We start from the raw sequence: 14,887 nt of genomic DNA, 5'->3' as shown, positions 1-14,887 counted from the left end.
TTTGAGAAGGTTTGAATCCTAAGCAACCTGTATACACATTGCCTGAACTACAATAGACCAACATAGCTACTGTAGTTCAAAGCTGTGTGCTGGAAAACCTTGGTAGAGCATGGGTGGAGTAGGCATTGTGGTGCTCCTGAATTTATTTTCTTTTTCGGCTTCAGACCAATGCCTACTTCTCACTTAAAACGTTTATTTTTTATATTTTTATATAGTACAACCAAGCCATATACAGTATACAACCAAGTCATTGAAGCATTACAACCAAGCCATTGAAGAGAGACAAGTATGGAGGGAATGTGTACAAATAAATTGATATGAACAATTGAACAATTTCATGCCAATAATTGTTTCATTATTTGCTGCATGATTTTGATGGTAGATCAAGAGTGTTAGTAAAATGTGCACACACTGGAAAATGTGATTCCCAAAACACTTGCAGCCAAGATAGCCATGTTGAAATTATTATGTAACTAGAGATATGTTTTTGCATGTAGTGGGACTGCCTTCAATGTGGATGGTTCTTAAATGTTATCTTGAAGCCAGAGGTAAATACAATGACAATAGATTTTGTACATTTAATTATACTCATGTAAATACAGTATCAAGCAGCCAATACCGTCTCCTCGCATCTCAGCTCAAGAGCGTTCCAGTTCTATTCCATTAGGTTATTGTCCATACAGGCTATTCATTTAGGAATTTGTTGACTACATGTTTTGCTTCTACGTTGTAACAATTGATTTAACAGAAAGGTATCCTAACGAAAACACAATGAAGTGTTGTTTTGCTGTGTGCTGACCTGATGTTTCATAAATTGAAAAGATAAGACGCTGAAAAGAAAACCTTGGGTAATGCAATAGCTCCCTCTGCTGTATTTAGTCTGAAATAACATCTCAAGAGTGCTGCGTCATGAAAGTAAACATGTCTTGGGAGTTGGGACTATTCCATCATTATTGCTTATGAGACAACACAAAGAAGAATATGAAATTGAACTTTTTGGATTAACAGAATGCTTCTCAGATATTGTGATATAATTGTGGCCTCTCCAACACTTTAAAATGGGAGACTGCATAGGACTAAGATTAAGTTCCATGTTCAAACTGTGTTTTCATAATTGAATATGTAAGGTTGGAGAGATTCAAAAGGCACAATATTAGGTGGCATTTGTCAGACACTGGTAGAACTAATGGTGTTCTGCCACCTGCATTCTCTAAATAAAATGGATAGATGTCTTTATATATTCGTTTCTAGGTTTGAAAAACTACGATATAACAAAGTCACTGTTTTAAAACCTATCCCTTCATTCAATAGTATTCTACGTGCATTACTGCACACATTGCCTCATCCTATAGTCTGTGTTGTGGCCAAACTATTGTTCATTGTAATGCAATAAAAGAGTTGGCTGGGATGAGGTTATTCGATGTGTTCATCTACAATACGATTCACTTTGTTTGCTGCTTGTAAACCCCAAATCATTTTTCAAAAGTCAAAATGAATGAAGTCCAACTTCTGAATGGGCACTACTTTTTATTTTGGGATCTCTTTTTGCCCCAGATAGGTCTGCTTTAAAATGCAAAACATTCAGATACAAATACACAATCCCACCCACTTAGATTCATCATAGACTTGACTTTTATTGTGCACCATTCTGTAAGCAGCCAATGGTGTTGGCGTAAAGTCCCAAAGGGTTTAAAACTGGGTATGAGCATGACCAACTCTGACTAGTAATCTAGTACATAGGGGGTGAAGGAACATCATGCATTTTCATTTGCTTGCATTAAATCAGCACTAGACATCATATTTCATTGTCGCTTCACTAAGAAGCTATTGGTTTCATTTTTACCATTTTAATTGAAAACAATCACGGTAAGGTACTTAATTGTTAACTATAAATGATTTGATATGGAGATAACAGCTGCATTGGACCTTTAAGTATTTGTTTGGTAAATATAGAAACTGAAATTAAGTTCCAAATGTTTTTTTTTTACCCGCATATTCAGCATAGGGCTTTTCAGTGAAATGTATTTTTAAGGAAAGCTTGCTTTCTCCCTTTCCTAGCATTGAAACAAGAAAAAGTAATTCAACGGACAATAAAAGGTAAACAACTGAAAATAACATATTGATTATTTTCTTTGGGATGAATGAAAAGGACCAATGTGTTAACCAGAACGTGAGCTATTCCTTATCGATGACAACTAGCTTAGCTTTACCAGCTAAGCAATCCTTCATCATGACACTAGACCACATGTACAAACTACTGCTCCTTGCTCTTCGTACCGCTCCCATTAGCATGCCCATTCGTGTGCCCATTGGCGTTAGCATTAGTCCCATTAGTTCTCATCTTCCCCTCAGCCGTCAGTCTGTGAATGCAGTCGAGGGGGCCCTTCCCTTCAAGTACCAAGGGGTTGCGATAAGACCCACCAATGCGGTCCCACAGGGTGAAGTACTGGCCGTAGTTGACGTCGAAGAAGAGGTGGTGGTCCGTGTGGTGGGCTGCCCCGTTGACCACCTCCTGCAGTGGGCCGGGGACGTGGTAGTCGCCATCATGGATGGACACAGTCCAGATGTTGACGAAAATGTAGAGGGCCAGGTAGAGCACCTTGTGCAGGGGGAAGAGAAAGTGGTAGATGTGGTAAGGCAGGCCCTGCAGGAAGCCGTCCAGCGGGTGGAAGGCGTGGCTGGCGAACGGTGTGGAGATATTCCACACGTGGTATGGCTTGTGGAAGTGCTGCGGGGAGGGAACACGTCACAGAGATGGTCAATTCAAGTGAACAGGATTCCAAAAGGAATTGTATTTAAAACATATTTGCTGAGGAATAGATGGTATACAAAAACATAGGGTCCCGTTTGATCACTTTCAAGTGTGCCAGCAATTGAGGCTAGGACCAGCAGACAATACACATGGGTACCAAAGACATAACACTACTGGTCAAAGTAGCCTCCCTTTGCCTTGATGACAGCTTTGCACACTCTTGGCATTCTCTCAACCAGCTTCATGAGGTAGTCACCTGGAATGCATTTCAATTAACAGGTGTGCCTTGTTAAAAGTTAATTTGTGGAATTTCTTTCCTTCTTAATGCGTTTGAGCCAGTCAGTTGTGTTGTGACATGGTAGGGGTGTTATACAGAAGATAGCCCTATTTGGTAAAAGACCAAGTCCATATTATGGCAAGAACAGCTCAAATAAGCAAAGAGAAATGACAGTCCATCATTACTTTAAGACATGAAGGTCAGTCAATACGGAACATTTCAAGAACTTTGAAAGTTTCTTCAAGTGCAGTCACAAAAACCATCAAGCGCTATGATGAAGTTGGCTCTCATGAGGACCGCCACAGGAATGGAAGACCCAGAGTTTTGTCTGCTGCAGAGGATTAGTTCATTAGAATTACCAGCCTCAGAAATTACAACCCAAATAAATGCTTCACTAAGTTCAAGTAACAGACATCTCAACATCAACTGTTCAGAGGAGACTGTGAATCAGGCATTCATGGTCAAATTGCTGCAAAGAAACCACTACTAAAGGACACCAATAAGAAGAGACTTGCTTGGGCCAAGAAACACGAGCAATGGACATTCAACTGGTGGAAATTTGTCCTTTGGTCTGGAGTCCAAATTGGAGAGTTTTGGTTCCAACCGCCGTGTCTTTGTGAGACGCGGTGTGGGAGAACGGATGATCTCCGCATGTGTATTTCCCACCGTAAAGCATGGAGGAGGAGGTGTTATGGTGTGGGGGTGCTTTGCTGGAGACACTGTCTGTGATTTATTTAGAATTCAAGGCACACTTAACCAGCATGGCTACCACAACATTCTGCAGCGATACGCCATCCCATCTGGTTTGGGCTTAGTGGGACTATCATTTGTTTTTCAACAGGACAATGACCCAACACACCTCCAGGCTGTGTAAGGGCTATTTTACCAAGGAGAGTGATGGAGTACTGCATCAGATGACCTGGCCTCCACAATCCTCCGAAATTGAGATGGTTTGGGATGAGTCGGACCGCAGAGTGAAGGAAAAGCAGCCAACAAGTGCTCAGCATATGTGGGAACTCCTTCAAGACTGTTGGAAAAGCATTCCAGGTAAAGCTGGTTGAGAGAATGCCAAGAGGGCGCAAAGCTGTCATCAAGGCAAAGGGTGGCTATTTGAAGAATCTCAAATAAAAAAATACATTTTGATTACTACATGATTCCATATGTGTTATTTCATAGTTTTGTTGTCTTCACTATTACTATATAATGTAGAAAATAGTAGAAATAAAGAAAAACCTTTGAATAAGTAGGTGTGTCCAAACATGACTGGTACTGTATACAGTGGGGAGAACAAGTATTTGATACACTGCCAATTTTGCAGGTTTTCCTACTTACACATTACAGACCTCTACATGCTTTTGTATCATAGGTACACTTCAACTGTGAGAGACGGAATCTAAAACAAAAATCCAGAAAATCACATTGTATGATTTTTAAGTAATTAATTTTAATTTTATTGCATGACATAAGTATTTGATACATCAGAAAAGCAGAACTTAATATTTGGTACAGAAACCTTTGTTTGCAATTACAGAGATCATACAGTGGGGAAAAAAAGTATTTAGTCAGCCACCAATTGTGCAAGTTCTCCCACTTAAAAAGATGAGAGAGGCCTGTAATTTTCATCATAGGTACACGTCAACTATGACAGACAAAATGAGAATATTTTTTCCAGAAAATGACATTGTAGGATTTTTTATGAATTTATTTGAATTTTTTCATACTGGCCCCCTGTGGGAAACGAACCCACAACCCTAGCATTGCAAGCGCCATGCTCTACCAACTGAGCTACACAGGAATTATTTGATTTCCATTTAGTTTTTTTGTTGTTATTTTTATTTGATGTGCAGTTTCTGTAGCAATAAATCAGATGACGCCTGAACTGTGCGATGTAGTAGGGAGTTGTAGTTACCAATATTCTATACTGAGCAAAACTATAAACACAACATGCAACAATTTAAACCATTTTACTGAGTTAAAGTTATTTTAAGGAAATCGGTCAATTTTAAATAAATAAATTAGGCCCTAATCTATGGATTTCACATGACTGGGCAGGGGCGCAACCATGGGGAACCAGGCCCAGACAATCAGAATGAGTTTTTCCCCACAAATGGGCTTTATTACAGACAGAGATACTCTTCAGAGGGCCTCCCGAGTGGCACAGAGGTCTAAGGCATTGCATCGCAGTGCTAGAGGCGTCACTACAGACCCGGGTTCGATCCCGGGCTGTATCACAACTGGCCGTGATCAGGAGTCCCATAGGGCGGCACACAATTGGCCCAGCGTCATCCAGGTTAGGTTAGGGGAGGGTTTGGCCAGGGGCTTTACTTGGCTCACCGCGCTCTAGCAACTCCTTGTGGCTGACCTCGGTTGTCAGTTGAACAGTGTTTCCTCCAAGACAGCAGCGGGCGGGTGTTAAGAAGCGCGGTTTGGCGGGTCATGTTTCGGAGGACGCATGACTCGACCTTCGCCTCCCGTGCCCGTTGGGGAGTTGCAATGAGACAAGATCGAAATTGGGGAGAAAAAATATACTGTCCGGGTGGCTTGTCTCAGACGAGCCCGCAGTTGAAGAAGCCGGATGTGGAGTTCCTGGGCTGGCGTGGTTACACGTGGTCTGCGCATTTGAGGCCGGTTTACACCTTCTGAATCATGTGCATGTGACAAATAAACTGATTTTAGTTGATACTAACTGTAAGTCGCTCTGGATAAGAGCGTCTGCTAAATGACTAAAATGTAAAATGTAAATATTGTGTGTTTACCAGAAACGGTAATATAGAGAACATGACATGCACCAAAGTCAAATTAGGATACAGTGGGGAAAAAAAGTATTTAGTCAGCCACCAATTGTGCAAGTTCTCCCACTTAAAAAGATGAGAGAGGCCTGTAATTTTCATCATAGGTACACGTCAACTATGACAGACAAATTGAGAGAAAAAAATCCAGAAAATCACATTGTAGGATTTTTTATGAATTTATTTGCAAATTATGGTGGAAAATAAGTATTTGGTCAATAACAAAAGTTTCTCAATACTTTGTTATATACCCTTTGTTGGCAATGACACAGGTCAAACGTTTTCTGTAAGTCTTCACAAGGTTTTCACACACTGTTGCTGGTATTTTGGCCCATTCCTCCATGCAGATCTCCTCTAGAGCAGTGATGTTTTGGGGCTGTTGCTGGGCAACACGGACTTCCAACTCCCTCCAAAGATTTTCTATGGGGTTGAGATCTGGAGACTGGCTAGGCCACTCCAGGACCTTGAAATGCTTCGTTGCCCGGGCGGTGTGTTTGGGATCATTGTCATGCTGAAAGATTTATTCATCTTCAATGCCCTTGCTGATGGAAGGAGGTTTTCACTCAAAATCTCACGATACATGGCCCCATTCATTCTTTCCTTTACACGGATCAGTCGTCCTGGTCCCTTTGCAGAAAAACAGCCCCAAAGCATGATGTTTCCACCCTCATGCTTCACAGTAGGTATGGTGTTCTTTGGATGCAACTCAGCATTCTTTGTCCTCCAAACACGACGAGTTGAGTTTTTACCAAAAAGTTATATTTTGGTTTCATCTGACCATATGACATTCTCCCAATCCTCTTCTGGATCATCCAAATGCACTCTAGCAAACTTCAGACGGGCCTGGACATGTACTGGCTTAAGCAGGGGGACACGTCTGGCACTGCAGGATTTGAGTCCCTGGCGGCGTAGTGTGTTACTGATGGTAGGCTTTGTTACTTTGGTCCCAGCTCTCTGCAGGTCATTCACTAGGTCCCCCCCGTGTGGTTCTGGGATTTTTGCTCATCGTTCTTGTGATCATTTTGACCCCACGGGGTGAGATCTTGCGTGGAGCCCCAGATCGAGGGGGAGATTATCAGTGGTCTTGTATGTCTTCCATTTCCTAATAATTGCTCCCACAGTTGATTTCTTCAAACCAAGCTGCTTACCTATTGCAGATGCAGTCTTCCCAGCCTGGTGCAGGTCTACAATTTTGTTTCTGGTGTCCTTTGACAGCTCTTTGGTCTTGGCCATAGTGGAGTTTGGAGTGTGACTGTTTGAGGTTGTGGACAGGTGTTTTTTATACTGATAACAAGTTCAAACAGGTGCAATTAATACAGGTAACGAGTGGAGGACAGAGGAGCCTCTTAAAAGAAGAAGTTACAGGTCTGTGAGAGCCAGAAATCTTGCTTGTTTGTAGGTGACCAAATACTTATTTTCCACCATCATTTGCAAAAAAATTCATAAAAAATCCTACAATGTGATTTTCTGGAGTTTTTTTTCTCAATTTGTCTGTCATAGTTGACGTGTACCTATGATGAAAATTACAGGCCTCTCTCATCTTTTTAAGTGGGAGAACTTGCACAATTGGTGGCTGACTAAATACTTTTTTCCCCCACTGTATCTACAACACAAAATCCATGTGTATGTGTGTGTATAGTGCGTATGTTATCGTGTGTGTGTATGCGTCTGTGCCTATGTGTTTGTGTTGCTTCACAGTCCCTGCTGTTCCATAAGGTGTATTTTTATCTGTTTTTTAAATCTGATTCTACTGCTTACATCAGTTACCTGATGTGGAATAGAGTTCCATGTAGTCATGGCTCCATTTAGTACTGTGCGCCTCCCATAGTCTGTTCTGGACTTGGGGACTGTGAAGTGACATCTGGTGGCATGTCTTGTGGGGTATGCATGGTGTCGTTTAAACAGACAGCTCAGTGCTTTCAACATGTCAATACCTCTCACAAGTAATGATGAAGTCAATCTCTCCTCCACTTTGAGCCAGGAGAGATTGGCATGCATATTATTCATGTTTGCTCTCTGTGTACATCCAAGGGCCAGCCGTGCTGCCCTGTTCTGAGTCAATTGCAATTTTCCTAAGTCCCTCTTTGTGGCACCTGACCACACGACTGAACAGTAGTCCAGGTGCGACAAAAGTAGGGCCTGTAGGACCTGCCTTGTTGATAGTGTTGTTAAGAAGGTAGAACAACACTTTATTATGGACAGACTTCTCCCCATCTTAGCTACTGTTGTATCAATATGTTTTGACCATGACAGTTTACAATCCAGAGTTACTCCAAGCAGTTTAGTCACCTCAACTTGCTCAATTTCCACATTATTTATTACAATATTTAATTGAGGTTTAGGGTTTAGTGAATGATTTGTCACAAATACAATGCTTTTAGTTTTTGAAATATTTAGGACTAACTTATTCCTTGCCACCCATTCTGAAACTAACTGCAGCTCTTTGTTAAGTGTTTCAGTCATTTCAGTCGCTGTAGTAGCTGACGTGTAGTGTTGAGTCATCCGCATACATAGACACACTGGCTTTACTCAAAGTCAGTGGCATTTCATTAGTAAAGATTGAAAAAAGTAAGTGGCCTAGACAGCTGCCCTGGGGAATTCCTGATTCTACCTGGATTATGTTGGAGAGGCTTCCATTAAAGGACATCCTCTGTGTTCTGTTAGACAGGTAACTCTTTATCCACAATATAGCAGGGGGTGTAAAGCCATAACACATCAGTTTTTCCAGCAGCAGACTATGACCGATAATGTCAAAAGCCACACTGAAGTCTAACAAAACAGCTCCCACAATCTTTTGATCATCAATTTCTCTCAGCCAATCATCAGTCATTTGTGTAAGTGCTGTGCTTGTTGAATGTCCTTCCCTATAAATGTGTTGAAAGTCTGTTGTCAATTTTTCTACTGTAACATAGCATTGTCTCTGGTCAAACACAATTTTTTCCAAAACTTTACTAAGGGTTGGTAACAGGCTGATTGGTTGGCTATTTGAGCCAGTAAAGGGGGCTTTACTATTCTTAGGTAGCAGAATGACTTTTGCTTCCCTCCAGGCCTGAGGGCACACACTTTCTAGTAGGCTTAAATTGAAGATATGGCAAATAGGAGTGGAAATATCGTCCGCTATTATCCTCAGTAATTTTCCATCCAAGTATTGAGTAAAATAAAGAAGGAAATACCATTAGAAACTGTGAATGTTTCATGAGGTTGTGGTCAAAGATGAAGTGGTAGCTCAGCCATCCCAGGCCCAGGTAGAGGACCGCGGCCCCTAGGTTTGTGACTACCAACAGGCTGATGATCTGGCGCAGCGCCCTGTCCTGGGCCATGATGACGGGTACACATAGGGGGTGAAGACATAGTGTTCAGCGACGTTCAGCACGAGATCCATGTTCGAATCTGTCAGGTTGATAAGCAATAGCCTTGAGCAGAGCCTTCTACATTCCTCCTAGAAGCCCATACTACTAACAAATCATTAGTGACAAACAAATCTGCCACATCTGCACATTTCTCACTTCTCAAAGCCAGGTTTTTAGAAGTAAGGAATTTGCAGATGTAGAAAATATGGGTAGAATAGACTCCTGGAGTGACACACCACATGTAAACTGGTTAAGGCTTATGGATAGGGTGGTTAGTCAAAGTCAACTAGTCGATGTTAGATCTGTAGGCTATATCAATTATAGTTTCATATCATACAGAGATACAGTAACGTGTTAATTGAGAACTAAGATAACGTACAGTAAATAACAGTATGATAATGGTAGGGCCGCCTAGTACCGTAGGTCTTTTATAGTTGTGACATTTGGGAATGCTACTGCTAGTGCTTTTTAAAGCAGTGACATTTGGGAATGCCTCGAGTCAAGATAAACTACTAGGTAGTGTTTAGCTAGGCAGTCTTTGAGGTGTGCCAGCACTACCAAAGGTTTGACGGAATGAGAACGCTTATCTGGGTACAGGCCTAGTCATTGTAGATCCTTGGTATTCCAGAAAGATGATAGCCTGCATCTCCTATGTTCAGTTATATATGGAAGATGCATGCCATCACCTTTCATTTTCTGGAACACCAAGTATCTAATTTGGTAGACATTTCCAGAAGGTTAGAGAAACAGTAAAACATTTAGAGCAGTGTAGAATCTAGCGAACCTAATACATGTAAAAGTAGGTTTGACATCTCCGTCCAATAGAATGCATTAGCGTTAGTCTACTGTGCCTTCAGAAAGTATTCATACCACTCAACTTATTCCACATTTTGTTGTGTTACAGCCTGAATTCATACACACTGCCTATGCTCAGGGCCGGATTAAGAAATCATAGGCCCCGGGGCACACTGTTTTCTGTAAACAAATCCGTGCACCAAGATGCAATTCAATGCGTTGTAAATTTACTGTTGAAGAAAAATACCCTTTATAATCAAATGTGCAATGTGGCATAGACGACAGTTGAGCACAGGTGTTTTTAGGATTTCCACACATGGTGAACATTTGTTAGCAGGGATCCAACAAAATGTCAATGTCATTTACATGATAAAAGACATGAACTGAATATTTTTTAATACCACACAAATGACCGAAATGCGTGGCTACTCTGACACTGACAAACTGAGATCAATCTGGTCTTGAATTCAAACAATAGCCCAGACCAATGAAGCGACACTGATTGTACAATATTAGGAGATATATTTTATAGGCTACTAAATAAAATGTCCATTGGCACACTGACTCACCTAAATGATGAAGATGAAACCATAGGCTGCTACTCACGGTAATGGCCGATGCGCACGTCTTGACAATAGCTTATCTCAAGATGAGCTACTGTACTTTGAAAAACAGTGCTGCTGTTTACTCAAAATTGGGAGTTGAGGAAAAAATATATTTGTTCTAGACAGATTGGTCTTTTCAGCAGAAGGCATTTGCCCCTTGTTGTGCCATTCATCCACTGCAATCACCTCGTTTCAGCATGATAATGCACGGCCCCATATCGCAATGATACACAATTCCTGGAAGCTGAAAATGTCCCAGTTCTTCCATGGCCTGCATACTCACATGTCACCCATTGAGCATGTTTGGGATGCTCTGGATCGACAGCTAGTTCCCGCCAATATCCAGCAACTTCGCACAGCCATTGAAGAGGAGTGGGACAACGTTCCACAGGCCACAATCAACAGCCTGATCAACTCTATGCGAAGGTGACATGTCACGCTGCATGAGGCAAATGGTGGTCACACCAGATACAGACTGGTTTTCTAATCTGCACCCCTACCTTTAAGGTCTCTGTGACCAACAGATGCATATCTGTATTCCCAGTCATTTGAAATCCATATATTAGGGCCTAATGAATTTATTTCAATTGACCGATTTCCTGATATGAACTGTAACTAAGGAAATTGTTGAGTATGTTTGTTCAGTTCTCTCTCCCTCATTACACAGGTGCACCTTGTGCTGGGGACAATAAAAGGCCATTCAAATGTGACCGACTGGCTCGATCTTCTGTAGCAAAATTTGAAATGTTATTCATTTTATTTTTACACATTGGATAAAAGTAGAGACTCAGAGCTAGAAAATTGTATATCATACACTAAAGTTGAGAACAATGGGAAATTAATTCTGCTTTGAAAGTTGATAAACTTGTAACCCCACTTTTGAGAAAATGGTCACGTACTGGAGAGCTTGTCTACACCCATTCAGCATCGTTCACACACTCTTAAGCCTTAGCCCCAACCATCTCTTTAAGGATTCACATGCATGACATCAGCAGCATGGTGGTCCAAAATAGCATAACTGGTGTATTTTAACACCAATAAACCCATCTGTTTACAAATTAATTTAGTACATGTCAATCTTGCAAACCAGGCAACTAAAAGCAACTTTCTAAACAATGTTTTGGTTAGTTTCTAGCTTGTTAGCTAGCTAGCTAACGTTACTTTAACTGGCTAGCCAGTTCAAATAATGACCATATCATAGCTGACAACGTCTTAATTTTAGCTAAGGAAAATAAACTCACAACAATATCATTATTTACATGTTAATGGCGAGCTAATTACAGAAAATAGCTTACAGTTGTGAGTGTGACGAAATAAAAGCAGGGCATTCTAGCGGAGAATTTTAGAACGTTGACAGTGTCTCATTGCCCTAACGTTATACAGTGGGGAAAAAAAGTATTTAGTCAGCCACCAATTGTGCAAGTTCTCCCACTTAAAAAGATGAGAGAGGCCTGTAATTTTCATCATAGGTACACGTCAACTATGACAGACAAATTGAGAGAGAAAAATCCTGAAAATCACATTGTAGGATTTTTTATGAATTGATTTGCAAATTATGGTGGAAAATAAGTATTTGGTCACCTACAAACAAGCAAGATTTCTGGCTCTCACAGACCTGTAACTTCTTCTTTAAGAGGCTCCTCTGTCCTCCACTCGTTACCTGTATTAATGGCACCTGTTTGAACTTGTTATCAGTATAAAAGACACCTGTCCACAACCTCAAACAGTCACACTCCAAACTCCACTATGGCCAAGACCAAAGAGCTGTCAAAGGACACCAGAAACAAAATTGTAGACCTGCACCAGGCTGGGAAGACTGCATCTGCAATAGGTAAGCAGCTTGGTTTGAAGAAATCAACTGTGGGAGCAATTATTAGGAAATGGAAGACATACAAGACCACTGATAATCTCCCTCGATCTGGGGCTGCACGTAAGATCTCACCCCGTGGGGTCAAAATGATCACAAGAACGGTGAGCAAAAAACCCCAGAACCACACGGGGGGGACCTAGTGAATGACCTGCACAGAGCTGGGACCAAAGTAACAAAGCCTACCATCAGTAACACACTACGCCACCAGGGACTCAAATCCTGCAGTGCCAGACGTGTCCCCCTGCTTAAGCCAGTACATGTCCAGGCCCGTCTGAAGTTTGCTAGAGTGCATTTGGATGATCCAGAAGAGGATTGGGAGAATGTCATATGGTCAGATGAAACCAAAATAGAACTTTTTGGTAAAAACTCAACTCGTCGTGTTTGGAGGACAAAGAATGCTGAGTTGCATCCAAAGAACACCATACCTACTGTGAAGCATGGGGGTGGAAACATCATGCTTTGGGGCTGTTTTTCTGCAAAGGGACCAGGACGACTGATCCGTGTAAAGGAAAGAATGAATGGGGCCATGTATCGTGAGATTTTGAGTGAAAACCTCCTTCCATCAGCAAGGGCATTGAAGATGAAACGTGGCTGGGTCTTTCAGCATGACAATGATCCCAAACACACCGCCCGGGCAACGAAGCATTTCAAGGTCCTGGAGTGGCCTAGCCAGTCTCCAGATCTCAACCCCATAGAAAATCTTTGGAGGGAGTTGGAAGTCCGTGTTGCCCAGCAACAGCCCCAAAACATCACTGCTCTAGAGGAGATCTGCATGGAGGAATGGGCCAAAATACCAGCAACAGTGTGTGAAAACCTTGTGAAGACTTACAGAAAACGTTTGACCTGTGTCATTGCCAACAAAGGGTATATAACAAAGTATTGAGAAACTTTTGTTATTGACCAAATACTTATTTTCCACCATAATTTGCTAATAAATTCATAAAAAATCCTACAATGTGATTTTCTGGATTTTTTTCTCTCAATTTGTCTGTCATAGTTGACATGTACCTATGATGAAAATTACAGGCCTCTCTCATCTTTTTAAGTGGGAGAACTTGCACAATTGGTGGCTGACTAAATACTTTTTTTCCCCACTGTATCCTTATTTGACTTTGGTGCATGTCATGTTCTCTATATTACCGTTTTTGGTAAACACACAATATTTACATTTTACATTTTAGTCATTTAGCAGATGCTCTTATCCAGAGCGACTTACAGTTAGTATCAACTAAAATCAGTTTATTTGTCACATGCACATGATACAGAAGGTGTAAACCGGCCTCAAATGCGCAGACCACGTGTAACCACGCCAGCCCAGGAACTCCACATCCGGCTTCTTCAACTGCGGGCTCGTCTGAGACAAGCCACCCGGACAGTATATTTTTTCTCCCCAATTTCAATCTTGTCTCATTGCAACTCCCCAACGGGCACGGGAGGCGAAGGTCGAGTCATGCGTCCTCCGAAACATGACCCGCCAAACCGCGCTTCTTAACACCCGCCCGCTGCTGTCTTGGAGGAAACACTGTTCAACTGACAACCGAGGTCAGCCACAAGGAGTTGCTAGAGCGCGGTGAGCCAAGTAAAGCCCCTGGCCAAACCCTCCCCTAACCTAACCTGGATGACGCTGGGCCAATTGTGTGCCGCCATATGGGACTCCTGATCACGGCCGGTTGTGATACAGCCCGGGATCGAACCCGGGTCTGTAGTGACGCCTCTAGCACTGCGATGCAATGCCTTAGACCTCTGTGCCACTCGGGAGGCCCTCTGAAGAGTATCTCTGTCTGTAATAAAGCCCATTTGTGGGGAAAAACTCATTCTGATTGGCTGGGCCTGGTTCCCCATGGTTGCGCCCCTGCCCAGTCATGTGAAATCCATAGATTAGGGCCACATTTATTTATTTAAAATTGACAGATTTCCTTAAAATAACTTTAACTCAGTAAAATTGTTTAAATTGTTGCATGTTGTGTTTATAGTTTTGCTCAGTATAGAATATTGGTAACTACAACTCCCTACTACATCGCACAGTTCAGGCGTCATCTGATTTATTGCTACAGAAACTGCACATCAAATAAAAATAACAACAAAAAAACTAAATGGAAATCAAATAATTCCTGTGTAGCTCAGTTGGTAGAGCATGGCGCTTGCAATGCCAGGGTTGTGGGTTCGTTTCCCACAGGGGGCCAGTATGAAAAAATGTATGCACTCACTAACTGTAAGTCGCTCTGGATAAGAGCGTCTGCTAAATGACTTAAATGTAATTGAACAGACCAAAACATAAATACAAAAAGAACAGAGATTTCAGTTAATTGCTCAGGACTACTTGCACACAATGATTACATCAAGCTTGTGACTACAAATGTATTAGATGCATTTGCTGTTTGTTTTGGTTGCATTTCAGATTATTTTGTTTTGTGGGGGGGGTTTATAAATTATCCTGTACGAGCTTATG

General features: G+C 41.7%; 1 pseudogene; it reads right to left on the bottom strand.

Moving 5' to 3' along the window:
- Window positions 1–270: 270 nt before the first annotated feature.
- On the bottom strand, window positions 271–9,200 carry LOC121580191 (annotated as a pseudogene).
- Window positions 9,201–14,887: the final 5,687 nt, after the last annotated feature.

This window comes from Coregonus clupeaformis, chromosome 13 (assembly GCF_020615455.1).
Source record: "Coregonus clupeaformis isolate EN_2021a chromosome 13, ASM2061545v1, whole genome shotgun sequence".
Lineage (NCBI taxonomy): Eukaryota > Metazoa > Chordata > Actinopteri > Salmoniformes > Salmonidae > Coregonus > Coregonus clupeaformis.
The sequence above is the reverse complement of the archived record's forward strand: the minus strand, read 5'-3'. Positions and strand labels throughout refer to the sequence as shown.